The sequence below is a fragment of the Schistocerca serialis genome, chromosome 6, assembly GCF_023864345.2.
Source record: "Schistocerca serialis cubense isolate TAMUIC-IGC-003099 chromosome 6, iqSchSeri2.2, whole genome shotgun sequence".
In the NCBI taxonomy this organism is placed as follows: Eukaryota; Metazoa; Arthropoda; class Insecta; order Orthoptera; family Acrididae; genus Schistocerca; species Schistocerca serialis.
Window position 1 is genome coordinate 577,303,150 of NC_064643.1, and position 16,026 is coordinate 577,319,175.

Below are 16,026 nucleotides of genomic sequence, written 5' to 3' on the forward strand. Positions count from 1 at the left end.
TTACAAAGAAAATAACATATTATTAATGCAAATTATATTTGAGGATAACAGTATTCCTCATCATAGTGAATGTAGCTTAGTACTAGAAAAATTCTACAACATAAATCTTATTAGCTAACCACATAAAGACAGGAAAAACACAAATACACAAGGGTACACAAACACATAGCGGAATAACATAAAAGGAAAGGACAGGGTTAATTTTCAGTGTAACATTTGGTACTGCAGTCCAACCCAAAACTTCATCCCATAGATCTTTCCTCTTATTTCAACATTTGCTCCTGCAAAAAAAATCCTATCTAACCCTGTTGTCCCTAAACCCTACTGTTTTGTTCATATCCTGTTTCAAAATAAATATTTATGATTGTACAATACTCATTTTTACCCAAATCTTTTTCATATAACTTCTCAATGCATTCTTTCCCTATTCTTCATAGTTACTTTCTATATAGTCTATCCCCTCTTAGGCTAACTTAAATCTACTGCGCTCAGATACATAAACTAAGGGACGAGGCAATGTAGCAGTACAAAACAATTAACACAAACAGCAATGACAAAAAAAAATGCAAATTGGCCAAGCAAGCAGCAGCATATGTAAATTAGCAAAGCAAATGCAACATTACAACTAATATAAGGCAATGTGCAGCAAACAAAAAAAATAAATCAGTAGTAAAACTGACTTAACAGAGTAACACAAAGTGAAATTTAGTAGCACTATGCCTATCTAAACATGACAAAAGCTCAAACAGAAAAAAATATTACAGTAAAGATGGGCATGTCTAATACCTATGTCACATCTTAACACTAGAGTGACCCATCACGATAAGCTATTCTACGAAACAAGTTACCCAGTCATTGACAAAAATTATGTATGCAATTCCTGTGAAGGGCAATGTCTTTTTGTGCTTCTTCGTTTTTTTTGGAAGTAGATCATAAAATTATTATTTACTGGATCTGTAGGCATAAAATATCTATATTAGTACATTTATTAAATTTTATTTTAACCAGCTAGAAATTAGATATTAAACGAAATGAGCCAATATATATATAAAGCAACATATGAAACGTCATTCACTAGGCAAATGGCGTCTCCAAAGGCAAAAAAAAAAAAATCTCTCAACTAGAAAGACAATAGATGTAAAATGTTTCTCATCATTTCATTAGGCATGTTAGTAAATATCATAAATTAAAAGCTCCACAGTGTAATCATATGTTTTCAAGTTTGAGTGTGTCGTATTTGCGATGCTTTCTACAAAGAAATGTCAATAGCGAGGAGAATTGCCTCTTTTTTTTCTCCACCTAATGGCTTTCTTTTTTCAGACGACTATCTCTCGCTGGGAGCCCAAAACGCATTACGTCAAGGTCACTTACCTTTCTTACCGAAATATTTACGACAGCAGTTTCCGCTACAGTGAAAATCTCATATAAAAATTTCACCAGTCGAGAATTTGCGTTACAAATGTGTAGAAACAAAATCCTGTGAATATAACAGTGTCCAAAAAATTTTCGCCGGCATTGTGATACATTCACGCATATTCACACATTTCATAACTCTTAAAGTACGATTCTTGGTTTCCAACATCCTTTTTCACAAACCAGAGTCCCTAACCACTACTCATTATTCCTTATTTTATTACACACATACATATTCATAGACACTCGGTCTTGTGTAGCATGAGAGCAATATGCTGAGAGGAAGGCATGATAAAATTCTCCTTCACTGTGACAATCGTGAATGACTGATCGCATTCTTACAGCTGGTTCATTCTCTAAGTAGCCACACATAAATTCTAACCTGTGCTCCAGTGACCAGTTGGGAGGAAAACAGTGAGAGAATTGATGGAGCCATGCTTGTGGATGAATGTCGTTACCAGAATTCTTAAATGTTTTGAATTTACGTGTAGTAATGAACAGCTTATAGTCAAAATCATCATGTCCGCAAGTCGCATATCGGTCATTATTACTTCGTTTCGGCGGTTCCATCTCAAAATTCAGTGCGCCTTGCCAATTTCTTTCACAATTTCCGAAGTGCCCTGTGTTATTATTTTGTGGCTGTTCCGTATTTCTATGTCCCTCTTCCCGTATTGGAGCGCGAGTGTCCTCTGAAATATGTAATTCTTGTATTACCTGTGTCAACTGGTCTTGTACTTCCCGGATTTCTCTTTTGTACTGCGTATTGATTTGATTTTGTTTGAATTTTCTAATTTGTTCATACTCTTCGGTGTCAGTGAAGGCTATGGGTCTTGTGTCATTCAGATCATCATCTACCTTTGTAGATAAGTTAGTGAACTGATCCGAAAGTTCGGCTACCTTCTCCGATAATGAACTGATTTCCTCAGTGTGTTTTTCTGAACCAAGTTTCAAAGTGTCAATTTGTGTTGAAATCGTATCTACTGTGTCCTTTAAGTTTCCCTGAGTTTTTGCAATTTGCGTAACCGAATCGGTAAATGCAACTGAGTCAATTTTAGCTTGCAAGGTGTCGTGATTTTCATGAACAATAGTTTGCAGTTCTTTTATGGCTGTTTCGTAATTTTGTAATGCATTTTCATGACGCGAAAAAATAGGTTGAAAATGCTCACAAATTTGTGTTTTTACATAATTACAGACTTTTTGACTTTTAGATTCAATTTTAAGTAACTCAGCAGTTAAAGCTTCACGTGTTTGTTCAAGCGTGGTGTCTTAACTTTTGAAGCTGTTGCTGTGACTGTTTTCGATTATGTTCCCTTGCGTCTAACTTTTGAAGATTTTGTTCCATTCTGTCTAACTTTTGCTGTGTTTGTTTCTGATTTTGTTCCATTGTGTCTAACTTTTGAAGATTTTGTCCCATTTGTTTCTGAGTTTGTTCAAGCGTTGTGTCTAACTTTTGTAGCCTTTGTCCCATTTGTTGCATTAACAGTAATAACAATGCACTGGTGTCTGAAACATGTTCCTCAGTGCTATTCGGCAGTGCATTGGAACCAGCAATATTCGAATTCTGAAAATCAGAAAATGTGTCTCGACTTATTTGAGAAAACGGTGAGGACCCAAAACCTGCGTCTACAGTATTTGCAACATTGTGTCTAGTCATTTCGGATTCCTGAGGCGAGCTGTTGCCGATCGATCGATCGATAATGCTTCCCTGTTCACTACTTGTTTCACTGTCTACACCATTATTTGCCGCCCCCTCCATTTCCCTATGCACAATTACCAAATTACTATGTTGAACATTAGTTAATTCATTACACGGTGACGCTAACACACTGCTTTCGTCTTCACTGTCATTTCTCAGTTTACTTTGGAGCCTAGAATTACGTTTTTCACACGCCATAATTGTCACAATATTTCATACAATAACACAGAAAAGGACAAATTGAAGAGCAAAAAATAGGAAAACACATTAACATAGCACTGAAAATAATATCTAGTTAATCGCAAGCGCAGCTGCGAAATACTTGGTGCAAATCTACATGCATGCCACAACTGTTTTACTGTACAACAATGAAAAACTACAACTACAAAGGAAATTCTCTCTATAATTACACAAACTGCAAGAAAAAGATCAGAAGATTCCAGTGAGGTATCCTCGGCTAAGGGTCGACATATGAAACGTCCCCTTAGAAAAATTAATGAATGACTGTGCTTAAACTGACACACAATATTTTTAGCGCAACGCAGTCTGACTTTTAATAATCCCTACAAAAGAATGGCCCTGACTAACAATAATAACCTATACCTTTCATGAATCACTTACCTCACAAAAATCTTCGTTACTCAAACTACTGCAATACAGCGTGCGTCAATACTGCCAGCTAAATAAAAGATTCTAACTACTGAAGGCACTAACTACTGATAGGCACAGTTAGCAAATGAAAGATTTTGATAGAGAAAAAACAATGTATTTACCTTAATAGTGTTCAAAAGTCATAGTATATCAGTTCATGACATCCAGTCTTACAAATTTACCGTCTCTGATGGACACACGTCCAGATCATCCGCTCTCGAAACTCCGCTATCTCTCTCCCCACATCCACCACTGCTGGCGGCTTACCTCCAACCATGGTTGTGATATCCAGACAGCGCGATTCTCGTACCAACCTCATAAAATTCTCGTATTTTAGTAAAAATTCTCGTACGTTTTGAAAATTTTATATATATATATATATTCTCGTACGTTTTGAAAATTTTATATATATATATATATACATATATATATAAAATTTCCAAAACGTACGAGAATATATATATATATAGCTTTACAAAACCTTATTTACAAATGAATAAAACTATGAACAAGAATTTGTAATTATGAAACAAATTCGATGTCTACATCTTCTTCTTCCTGTTCCATTTTATAAAGAGTGTCCGACGTCATTTTCTCGTACATTTCGTGTGTTGGCTCAAAAGTTACACATGTTCCATTGTTTTCTGGTCGTTCTTTAATGCATTCAGAGGCAAGAAGTGCTCCATTCAGTGTACTGGTTTGGAGTCTGTACCCAATTTTGGTTTTCATGAGGTTTACCTGAAGTTGAACATGAAACTTCAATAACCTGACAAGTATGAAATCATATTATTAACTAGTTATTAGCTTCATTGCTTTACATACCTTAGAAAAAACTCTTTCGCAGTCTGCATTTGAATGAGGTAAACTCAGAATTGAGAGAGCGAAAACGCTCAATTCCTTAAATTCTTCAGATTCGTTATTTAATATATTCTTCATTTTATCCGGTCATTGTTCCTTTTTTAGTGAGTCTGGCAGATAAGCCAAAACCAGAGGGAGACGCCTCCACTGGTCATCTTAAGTTTGTGCTAAATCGAGATCTGAGGGAGGAATTATACGTGGCAACAGTTCCATTAAAGGCATGAGTGAAGGTGTTGTATCTTGGAAACTTTGTGACAGGGCATTTGCAGGTTTGAGTGCCGCTAGTTTGGACAGCACTTTATCTTCCATATCATACCGTAATTTGGCCTGGCACGAAGCTGTCTGTAATATTTGAGAATTAATAGCTCTCATTAGGTATGCCACACATAAACACACAAATGTATAGAAAACAATAAAACACAAATTATATATGATTTCAGGCAAACAAGGTGTACTCACCACAAGAAAGTTCCTGCATCGATGATAAAAATTCTTGATAAGATGTGGGTGATTCTTTATCTCTGGTGTGCCAACGTTCTTCAGAATTTTCACACCCAAATACAGTTGTGAATCTTCCAGATGATGAGCTGCATGTTTTGGGTCAACATCACTGAGATTTTTTCCCAAGACGTAAGTGCGTTTCATGAAATACAGAAGTATTTCTCTATAGAGAGCTCTAATCTTGTCATGTAGGTCAACAATTACTACTGCTCTAGACTGGAAATACTCGTTGAAAGTAGTAAATTTTGGTAGAATACACTCTAAGAACATATAATACATTTTTGCAAAGGAGTCACGTAAACAGTTAAAAACTTGTTCAGCACTTAGAACTCGCTCAGAGAGCCATTTTTGGTTAAAAAACAGTATTAGAGCATCCTAGTTTTCCAGCACTATCCTAACAACCGCGATCATTGATAGCCAACGTGTCTGTGAAGGATGTAGTAATTTGTGTGGTTCCAAGTTTAAAAATACCTGGAATAAAACATAATGTTTAGCCTATTTCCACACGATCGGACGTAAAATAAAGTCTATGAGATACAAAATGTTGCAATACCTGAAATTCCTTGAATTCTGTCTGCCTCTTCGCACTGAGTTTGAAAAAACCATAAATATTCCACGCGAGGTCCTCACAAGCTCTTGGAAGGTTCTTGCACGCCTCGCTTGCGCATATATGCACCGAATGACAAACACACTTCATTACAAAAATTCCCGGGGAGCTATCTCGGAATCTGCTTGCTACAGAATTACGAACTCCCATCATAGTATTCCAACCATCTGCTCCAAAGCCAATAATATTGGCAAATGGAATGTTATGCTGTTGAAACGTTTTTACTACACCATTGTAGAGATTTTCTGCAGTAGAAGCATTCTCAACATTTAACTCTCCATCTTCATAAACTTTATATAGCTCCCAAAACTTACTTTCAATACAACCTGTAAAAGGAGAAGTGATACAAAGTGGTAACTTAACAGGAAAATTTATTTTAGAATTAATTTGGTTATTATTTCAAAACTAGCTCTTATTATTACTTACCTGAATCTTTGTCATAAAAGCGGATCGCCACGCAGCAATTTTTCACAGTTCCGATATCGGTGGACTCGTCCGTCATTATGCTAAACTTGGTGTGTTGTAGTTTTTTCGCCAACACTTCTTTATGTGACGTCCCAATAACATTAGAAACAATGGCACGTGCTTTGTGCCGTTTAAGAGTCATTGCCCTTGCAATATCCGAGTCTGGAAAAATGGTCAGCAACTAAAAATGCCACATTATGTTCTGCTAAGAATGATGATAATTTGATTACAGTTTTAGCAACCTTCCTCTTAACTGGTTGTGCGTTTGTGACAAATTGAGCAAGTGAAGGCTGTCGCACGGTAGCAGACTGCACCATGTTTAGGTGCTTCTTACTTCTGGAATGGTTTATAATATTCTGGATTTCGGAAACCATGCTGGTATTGCAATATCTGCATCGCGCCGTGAGGGGATCACTATCGCGCATCAGCCAATTACGTAAACCTGGCATATGTAGCCACTCATCACGAAGTTTTTGTTGTCGATGGACAGGCCGTTCTGTCTTCGAGATTTCGCCTCTTTTTAGACGTTTTTTCTCCGGCGTGCACAAAAGTTTCGTGCTTGTGTTTTCATATTCACTGTCACTTCCCATTTCTCCACTCACAGTAACACACAGTAACCCGAAACACTTACAAAAAGAAACTACACAGTAAATGAATTCAGCTAAAAGTACTCGTAATGACTATACGCGAAATACGCATTGTTAAGAGTACCGTTTGTTGAAGATGAAACAATACCGTCTGATGAAATGTCTTTCGTTTGTACTTAACAATTCCACAGTATTGTAGGGTAATTAGGTCTACTGTTAATTGCTTTCCAATAATATTCGATTAAAGTTCCATTTAGTGCTTTGAGATTCGTTGGCCGCTCTATTTCTGAAACTTAACAATTCGAACTGAGTGAAATATGTCATGCAAAGCAAAATGATTCGATATTGTTAGCTTATTTAATTTATTTTCCAGGGCCAGGCTTTGAACTAAGCCTCATTCTCGACTTTAATCGTTTTGTCATGTCGGTAGTTTGGCGCTCTCTGTCCTGCCTGAAATTCGTTGATTGACAGAGACTGCATGGATTCGTAACAGTTTCTAATCATTTTAAAAATATAACAGATGAATTGATTATTTTCCAAATAAATGTATATAATGTATATTTGGTAAAAAATTTGGACCCACCTCCATAGCCACACGACTTGGTGTGGTGTCACGAGCCACGAGCCCGCAGCTACTAAGGTTAGAGTTCCCCCGTGGGCATGTATGTTTCTGTGATGTCTGTAGACTAAGTTAGGGTAGGATAGGGTAGAGTAAGTCGTCTGTAACGACTCCAGTTATCTATCGGATTAAACGCTAAAAAAAAAGTTTTAGGCAAAATTCTCGTATGTTAGTGTACGATATTCACTTTTGCCTCGTACATCGTACAAATGACGAAATTCTCGTATGCGTACGAAAATTCTCGTACATATCACAACCCTGCCTCCAACTGCGCAACGCTACGCGCTGTTAACAAAAAAAATGGTTCAAATGGCTCTGAGCACTATGGGACTCAACTGCTGAGGTCATTAGTCCCCTAGAACTTAGAACTAGTTAAACCTAACTAACCTAAGGACATCACAAACATCCATGCCCGAGGCAGGATTCGAACCTGTGACCGTAGCGGTCTTGCGGTTCCAGACTGCAGCGCCTTTAACCGCACGGCCACTTCGGCCGGCTGCGCTGTTAAAAGCCAACTGCCCAACACTACAATGGAAAATTCCAATACAAACCAGCCACAGACTGCACACAGCACAGTCAGTGATTTTCATATAGAGCGCTACGTGGCGTTACCAGCATAAAAACCTATACAGCCTACTTACAATGGTAGACGTGCTCAAGAATATGCCAAGAAGGACATGGATGTGAGTGGAAATATGTTTACAGCATGATGGGGAACATACTGTTTTATTGGACACTTAATACGTACGGAAGTATAAAACAAATCAGATCAGTTAGAGACTAGGGCGTACGGGGACTTCTGCCTACAATGTACATGATTAGGAGCTGATTCTTGTATCGTTCAAGGAGAGAGGCAGCTGGGGCCCCATTTCATCCCACCAAGAATCTCAATTACTATCCTGAACGGTGTCTGCTTGACACGTCAATGGTCGACGACATACACTATTAGGTCAAAAGAATCCAGACACCCCTGTGTAATGCGGAATTAACCACTAGACATCACGACAGGCAGATCGACTAATGTAAAAGATGGTGGGCAGGGTTGTGTTGTCAATAGAGACGCAGTAACAGCACAATGGGTCGGTCAGTAGAACTCATTCTCTTTAAACGTGGAATAGTCATTGGATGTCACCTGAGTAACAAATTTATCACTGACGTTTCAGGCCTTCTAAAGATGCCCAAGTTGACTACTAGTGATGCTTTTGAAATACATCATATTCGCCTTTGACTGTAGAAATTACTTATTTTCACTACTGCAATTTCGATCTCAAGACCATTATCAAGTGGCATACTGCAGAAGCCTGAGCCTCTGCGCACATCAAAGCTTCAAAATCCTCCAACATGTACGTGTGTCAACATAATATCTGAGATTTTTAACAGTGTTAACATCCTTATGACACTTCCCAATAAACGACTGTTGTTGTGCATCGTTTACACGTGAAATGATGTGCTTGTGAAGTGGAAACGCGAAGGAACGACAGATAAATCAAGACCAAACATGCCACACGTATTGACGGGCAGGCACAGTGTAGAGTTGTAGAGAGTGGCTATAAGAAATCTCGCGTAATAAGCGGGAGTCCCAAAGTGGTACCAGCAGTGCAGAAAGTACAATGACTGGGCGTAGAGAGTTGAAAATAATGGGTTATAGTGATCGAGCAGCTTCTCGTAAGCCACGCATTTCTTTAGGCAATCGTGAGCTACGCAAAAAGAGAGACAGCACTGGACAGCGGATGACTGGAAATGTATAATTTCTAGTGATGAATCACGCTATACTCTGTGGCAATCTACGGTATGGCGGTGGTTTTCGTGGTAAGTGTCTAGTCCCCTTATTGCGCTTACGAAAACGCTAAGAGCGGAAGGATACTGCAGTGGTAGTGAGGTGGTTGGTAAATGGTAAGGTACTGGGACAACAAAATAAAGTATACTTGAACAGCAATTTATTATTAAAATAGTTTATCTCTTTACAATTAGAAAATACTCAATTTACGAGTGGCAGCATTGATGATGACTCGTGAATAAAGTAGTTAAAATTATGGCTCGACATATCAATAAAAAACAATGCTTTAAATGCATGGGAGCAAGATGATAATTTAGAAAAGAACAACAAAGATCGCCCGACGGTGGCGGGTCAAAATAAAATTAGGAAATTAAGTAGTAATCAGTTGCAACAAAATTCTTAATTGCCGTATGGCGTTGCTCTCTAAAAGACAATTACAGGTTAAGAACGTCAACTGATCAAGTAAATAAATATACCTAACAAGTGGACAAACGGTTTAAGATCCAATGATAAATGACTACCACGACGAAGACAAAATACTTTAAGGTTTTTAAGTTCGTAATAAAAATTTCATTAAGGAATACGATACCTCTACCAAAAAGACCAGTTTACTGCAACACTGGCCAAGAATGAAATTTTCACTCTGCAGCGGAGTGTACGGAGGTAGGAAGTGAAGCTGTGAGGAAACATCGTGAGTCGAACTTCGGTAGCTCAGTCGGTAGTGTACTTGCCCGCGAAAGGCAAAGGTCCCGAGTTCGAGTTTCGGTCGGCACACACCTTTAATCTGCAAGAAAGTTTCATACCAGCGCACACTCTGCTGCAGAGTGAAACTTTCATTCTTGGCAAGTCTCGCCGTGAAGTCGTCTTTATGGTAGAGGTATTGTATTCCTTACTAAAATTTGAATTGCGAACTTAAGAACTTTAAAGTATTTTGGCTTCGTCGTGGTGGGCATTTATCATTGGACCTTAAACCGTTTGCGGGCCTTAAACCATTTGTGCATTTGCTAAGTATATTTATTTACTTGATCAGTTGACGTTCTTGACCTGTAATTGTCTTTTAAATAGCATCGCCATATAGGAATTAAGAATTTTATTGCAGTTGATTACTACTTAACTTATTTTCATAATTTCATTTTGACTCACCACCGTGGGCGATCTTTATTGTTCTTTTTTAAGTTATCATCTTGCTTCCGTGCATTTCAAGTATTGCTTTTATTGATGTGTCGAGATACGACTTTAACTGCTTTATTCACTAGCCATCAGTACTGCCGCTCATAAATTGAGTATTTTCTCATTGTTAAACTGTTATTAATAAAAAAAAGTGCTGTTGAAGTATACATTTATTGTGGCCCCAGTACATTACCATTTACCAACCAGTTCCGTGCCACTTCAGTACAGCGCAATAAGGGGAACACACACGAACTACGGAAACACCACAGCACCGTAAAACCACGTCCTTTGTATTTCACTGTGGGCTCTACATATGATCGAAAATATCGTTCTGAAGGCATCCACCAAGCCAAACAATTACACCGGATTCCCACAGAGTATAGCGTGATTCATCACTACAAATCACTTGTTTCCGGTCACCCGTTGTCTTATGGCGTCGCCCTTGTTGCTACTTAGTACGTTGCTTAGTACCAATTATAGAAATGTGTCGCTCATGAGAACCTGTTCGACCACTGTACGCCATTATTTGTAGCTCCGTAAGCGCGGTTATTATGTTAGTTGGATTGCCGGTAGCACGTTCCGCTTATTACATGAGACTTTTTACAAGCACCCCCCACAGTGCCAACTGTACCTGCCCGTCAGTATACGGTGCATGCCTGGTCTTACTTTATCTGTGGTTGTTCCTTAGCGTTTCCACTTCATAATCACAACTTTTTTAACATTAAACTTGACTAACTTGAAACTTAACCAATCTGACTGTATATTAATGTATTTTCCTTGCGTACTATTTAGAATTCGACTTTTATGCCATTGTCAAGTAAAATGCTAAAAGCTTTTAGACCATTAACACCTGATAATTGCCGACGTATTAATGGCCTAAAAACTTTTAGCAATTTACTAGATAAAGACACAAAAGCCGAAATCTCACAAAAAATTCTGCATATCAGTGGCTCAGCATGATTGAAAACTTCTTGCAATCACATCATTTCACATGTAAACGGTGACAAGAACAGTCTTTTATTGGAAATTGTGTTAAGATTGTTAACACTGTTAAAAGGCTCAGATGCGACGATGACGCATGTGCAAGTTGGAGGATTTGAAAGTCTTGTATGCTCTGAAACACAGGCTTCTGTAGTATGCCATTTGATAGTGGCCTTGAGGTCGAGATTGTAGTAGTGAAAATAAATAATTTCTACAGTCAATGGCGAATATGATGTGTTTTAAAAACATCACTACTAGTGAACTTGGACATCTTTAGAAGGGCTGAAACGTCCCTGATGGATTTCTTAGTCAGGTGACATCCAGTGACTGATGCACGTTCGAAGAGACTGAGTTCTGCTGACCAACCCATTGTGCTCTTATTGTGTCTCTACTGACAACACAATACCGCCCGCCACCTTTTACATTAGTGGATATGACTCTCGTGACGTCTAGTGGTCAGTTCTGCATTACCTAGTGGTGTCCGTATACTACTGATCTAATAGTGTATGTCATAGACCATTGATGAGTCAACGAGACAACATTAAGGAAGGTAACTGACATAATTTGTGGGCTGAAATGAGTTCCGAGCTGCAATTCTCCTCATTGAATGACACAAGAATCAGCTGCCCAATCATGTATAGGGTGGGCAGAAGTCCATGTACCCCCTAGCATCGAATGGTGACTAGTCTGATTTGTTTTGTACTTAATTATGCATTAAGCGTCCAATATATCAGCATATTCCCCATCATGCTGTAAACATATTTCCATACACATCCATATTCTCCTTGGGATATTTTGGAGCATGTGTGGTGTTGAAGTTGCCGGGCAACGAATCCAAAATTGGTAATGGGTAATCTATTAGCATATCAGCGTCTGCTAGAAAAATGGTCTACGCATTTTTTGGGGAGGGTGGGGTGGGGGTGGGGGGGGGAAGGGGGGGGGGGTGAGTGGGACTGATTGCTTCAAGACCACCTGATCACGACAAAATGTGGAAAATTCAATCGTGATTTATAAACAATAAAGATTTTTAGTACAGCCTATGCGTAATAACAGCTTTCAGTAACATTACCAAGGCTGTGGACTCAGCCCCTTTAAAAAAAAGTTTAAATGAACGTGCGCCATTCACAGTCCCTTGAAAATAAAATGGACCAAGCAAATGTTGTGATGTCATCGCTACCCATATCATTACGTGAAGCTGGGTCCTTTCTACCTCGACGTCGTAATGAGGACTTTCTTTGGTCGAAACGACTGTCTTTAAAGAACGGGAATTGCGATAAATTGCAGATTCGTCTGCGAACATAACCTTGACACGGTTCACTGCATTTGGAAATTGAGTTAACAAAGCACGGCGTGCTAAAACGCGCTCATTCCGGTTTGAATCTGATAACTCGTTTACGAATGTTGGTCGGAAAGGTCTGACGTTAAGGTACATCTGGCATTGTTGTCCTCGGTATAGCGAGTTCCGAAGCAAGTTTACGTCTCGATTCATAGGAGATCGTTCAGTTGAGGCAGAGACTCGCACACATGTTTCTTCACGTGTCTTCCTCCTTCCACTCCTCGATCTGTCTCTAATACAGCCAAAAAACAAAAGGCACGTCTTCTTCAAACTAGAAGCGTTGCCTTTCGCGGTGGAGCCTTATTGGATCTTCCCTGGATCGCTCCAATAATCTGTCTCATTGCCTGCCATGCGTGTTGCCATTCGTGCACCCAAACAATTGTCACTAAGAGCTTCTCAACAGTGTAACTATGACCGCTCAGATCTGCCATGGCTACAAATTAAAACTCGGCTCCGACTGTGACTGCGAAAATATGTAGACATGAATTCTAACCATTGATTTCAACAGCTGATAAGAAGTAACACACATACCAACCTGCATAATAACATTTGATACTAAATAGAGGTTACAGGGGACTTCACCCTGTAAATCCCTTTGTTTACCTATAGCATGTCACAGGCTGCCAGAACTTTCAGTAAGACAATGCACCATCCTATGTCTCCCATATTGTGTAAAAATGGCTTGTGAAAATACTCCGCTGACTGACGGGTTTTCGTGTGCTGCCTCCCTCTCATATCAACTGACCTCAATAGTGTTGAGCACGTCTGAAACGTCATAGAGTCAGAGGTCGGCGTCTTGGGCCCAAATTCGAACAATTATTGTGAATTGTGGATGGCAGTTAAGTGATCATTAATCAGGATGACTCTTCAACGTTTCCAATCTCTCCTTGTGTGCAAGCAGCGAGGAGTCGCTGCCATCACCTCGCCGAAAGGAGATGCTACGTGCAGCTACTAGGTAGGCGTCTTTTATTAAATTACACACGACTATAAAATATAAAGAACAGCTATACATTTCTTGTTACGAGAAAAAATTATAGACTGGTGTCGTAAAAGTAATTGCAAACTGATCAAAGTTCATTTCCAGTCTCCAACCAAAACTTAGAGGACTTTTTATTTTTTTAGCAGATATCGCCCATATATGTTCATTCTGAAAGGAAATAACAGTGACTGTCAATGAAAAATTGGTCTGATACATGAAAGGCACTTTCTATGCTCACGTTCGTGAAATTTGTCTGTGAGAATTTCCCTCTCTGCTCTGTCTGTGAAGGAGCTGTCAAGATGCAGTAATTACGCTGATAACTTGTTTCCCATTAATTTGCTCGTGGGTGAAGCAAGTGAAGCGCCTTGACGCGGGAGTCGACAAAAGAACAAAGTAACACGTCTTATCTTCCTAAAAGGTTTGCTCCTTTTTGTTCCTTTTCTAATGAAATTTTCTTCAGCTGCATTATGGTAATTGCAGATACTCTTAAAGTAATTAAAAATATTGACGTCTGATGTGGGCTGACACTTGCGGCAGAACTGTTTTTGTTGTTTTAAAATATATTTATTTACTTTGAAGTTGTACCAAAAACGAGCGGAAAATGCTTATGAAGTGTTGTTTCAGATATTCCCTCCTGTTGAATTCTTTAATTGCCATCTCTCCGCGCATTGAGAGAACATTTCGCAAAAATGTTGTTATAGTGTTTTTTTTCTCTGCTTCTGTGCTGAGACAGATTTATCAGACTCTTCCTGATAATGCCGAAGATTATTAATTGATTTACTAAAGAAGTTAATCGTTAATGCTAATTACTGCCAATCTTAGCTGACGTAACTAACATTCGCTAATGCAGCAGCACTTGAACCTTAACTGTCTGCATCCAGTGCTTGATTAAAGTAAATTTCATCACCACTGTTAACCGACTTGACAGAAAATATGTTTGAGTTCAGTTTCTAATGACCAAACTTGGCACCTATGTTTCGGGTTAAATTCCGAGCAATAGAACATTGTTTTTCACCATACTTCTCTGAAACTTTAAGGTAGATTGAAACTGTGTCGGTAGATCACTTGCTGGTGGAACGCGAGATCTCAGGTTAGAGTCCCGATCCGGCACATAGTTTTAACCTACCAGGAAGTTTCAAATCATCGCATATGCCGCTGCAGAGTGAAAGTTCTTTCTGTAAACATTTTCCCTTTGTTTCCTGAATATCAGTGATGCAGAGCACATTTTCCACTTCGCACACTTCCAAGTACGTACCTCAGTACTATGTAACGGTTTTTTTAAATTGTGGATACACCGCAACACATCACAACGAGAATGCCACGCCAGAAGAACAAAGTGAGTGACCGTTACACATTTTCGTGCAAACATCAGTCCAGCTTCCAAAGTGACATCGCCTCTTACTAAGTTTTCTCTTAATCCACAGGATGATCACAGCATTTACGAAAAGACTATGTAATATCAGTATGACCTCATTGTAAAGTAATTTTTGTAATGCCGTTTAGCCTGAAGATGAGGTCTAACCCTCGAAACATGTCGCTAAATAAATAAGTTATACAATAGCTGACAAAGTTTGTGACGTGTAGCGGTAATTTAAAAAAAACCTTTACATATTTCTTGAGAGAGTCACGGTCGAAAAATAGTGAAAATGGCTTCAAATACCTCAGTACTGCTTCGCAAGGTATATGGTTTTGATAGCAAAGTGCTTTAAGCCACCCTGGAAACCGTGCATGCTAAAGCGCCGCTTTTCTGATGTGGAAGTGCACCGGCCTCGGATCGAAACCGCCCGGTGGATTAACGACGGGGTCCGTGTGCCGGCCAGCCTGTACATGGGTTACCCACATCCGAAAACACCCACGCCGTCGCCGTCGCCAACATCGTCCTCCCAGGCCTCCAACGCCCCATAACATCAAGACCAGTGCCGTTGATCAAACTGTGCCAAGTGCAAAGTGATAGTGTTTCAGTCTCTAAGCAATTTGAAACTTCTCATAAGTGATCCAACGGTGTTTTTGCGTGCAACATATGTACAACAACGAGACCTACCAAAATACGTAGCAAACAGAGTACGTAAAACGCATTTCCCAATAAAAGCTCTAAATGTGCTCTACCTCTCTCTCTCGCTCGCTCCTCCTTCCAAAAAGTTAAATTATAAATGTATCACAATATAGAGGCATATCCACTAAATGTGTTTCCTGTGCCAAATGTAATATGTCTTCAGCTCACGTCTCACGAGTATGTCTTATTGCCTTACATAATGTAACGTTTTCTCCTTAATTATTGATATATATGTCCTTTCATATCTTTTTTTTTAACTGAAGTGTTTTTTTGTTCTTACCACTGCTGTGATACTCTTTCTATCTCTCTCTCTCTCTTTCTCGCTCCTCCTTC

General features: G+C 39.0%; 1 pseudogene; it reads right to left on the reverse strand.

Annotated features, from left to right (window-relative positions):
- Positions 1 to 5,434: 5,434 nt before the first annotated feature.
- LOC126484993 (uncharacterized) lies at positions 5,435 to 6,333 on the reverse strand (annotated as a pseudogene).
- Positions 6,334 to 16,026: the final 9,693 nt, after the last annotated feature.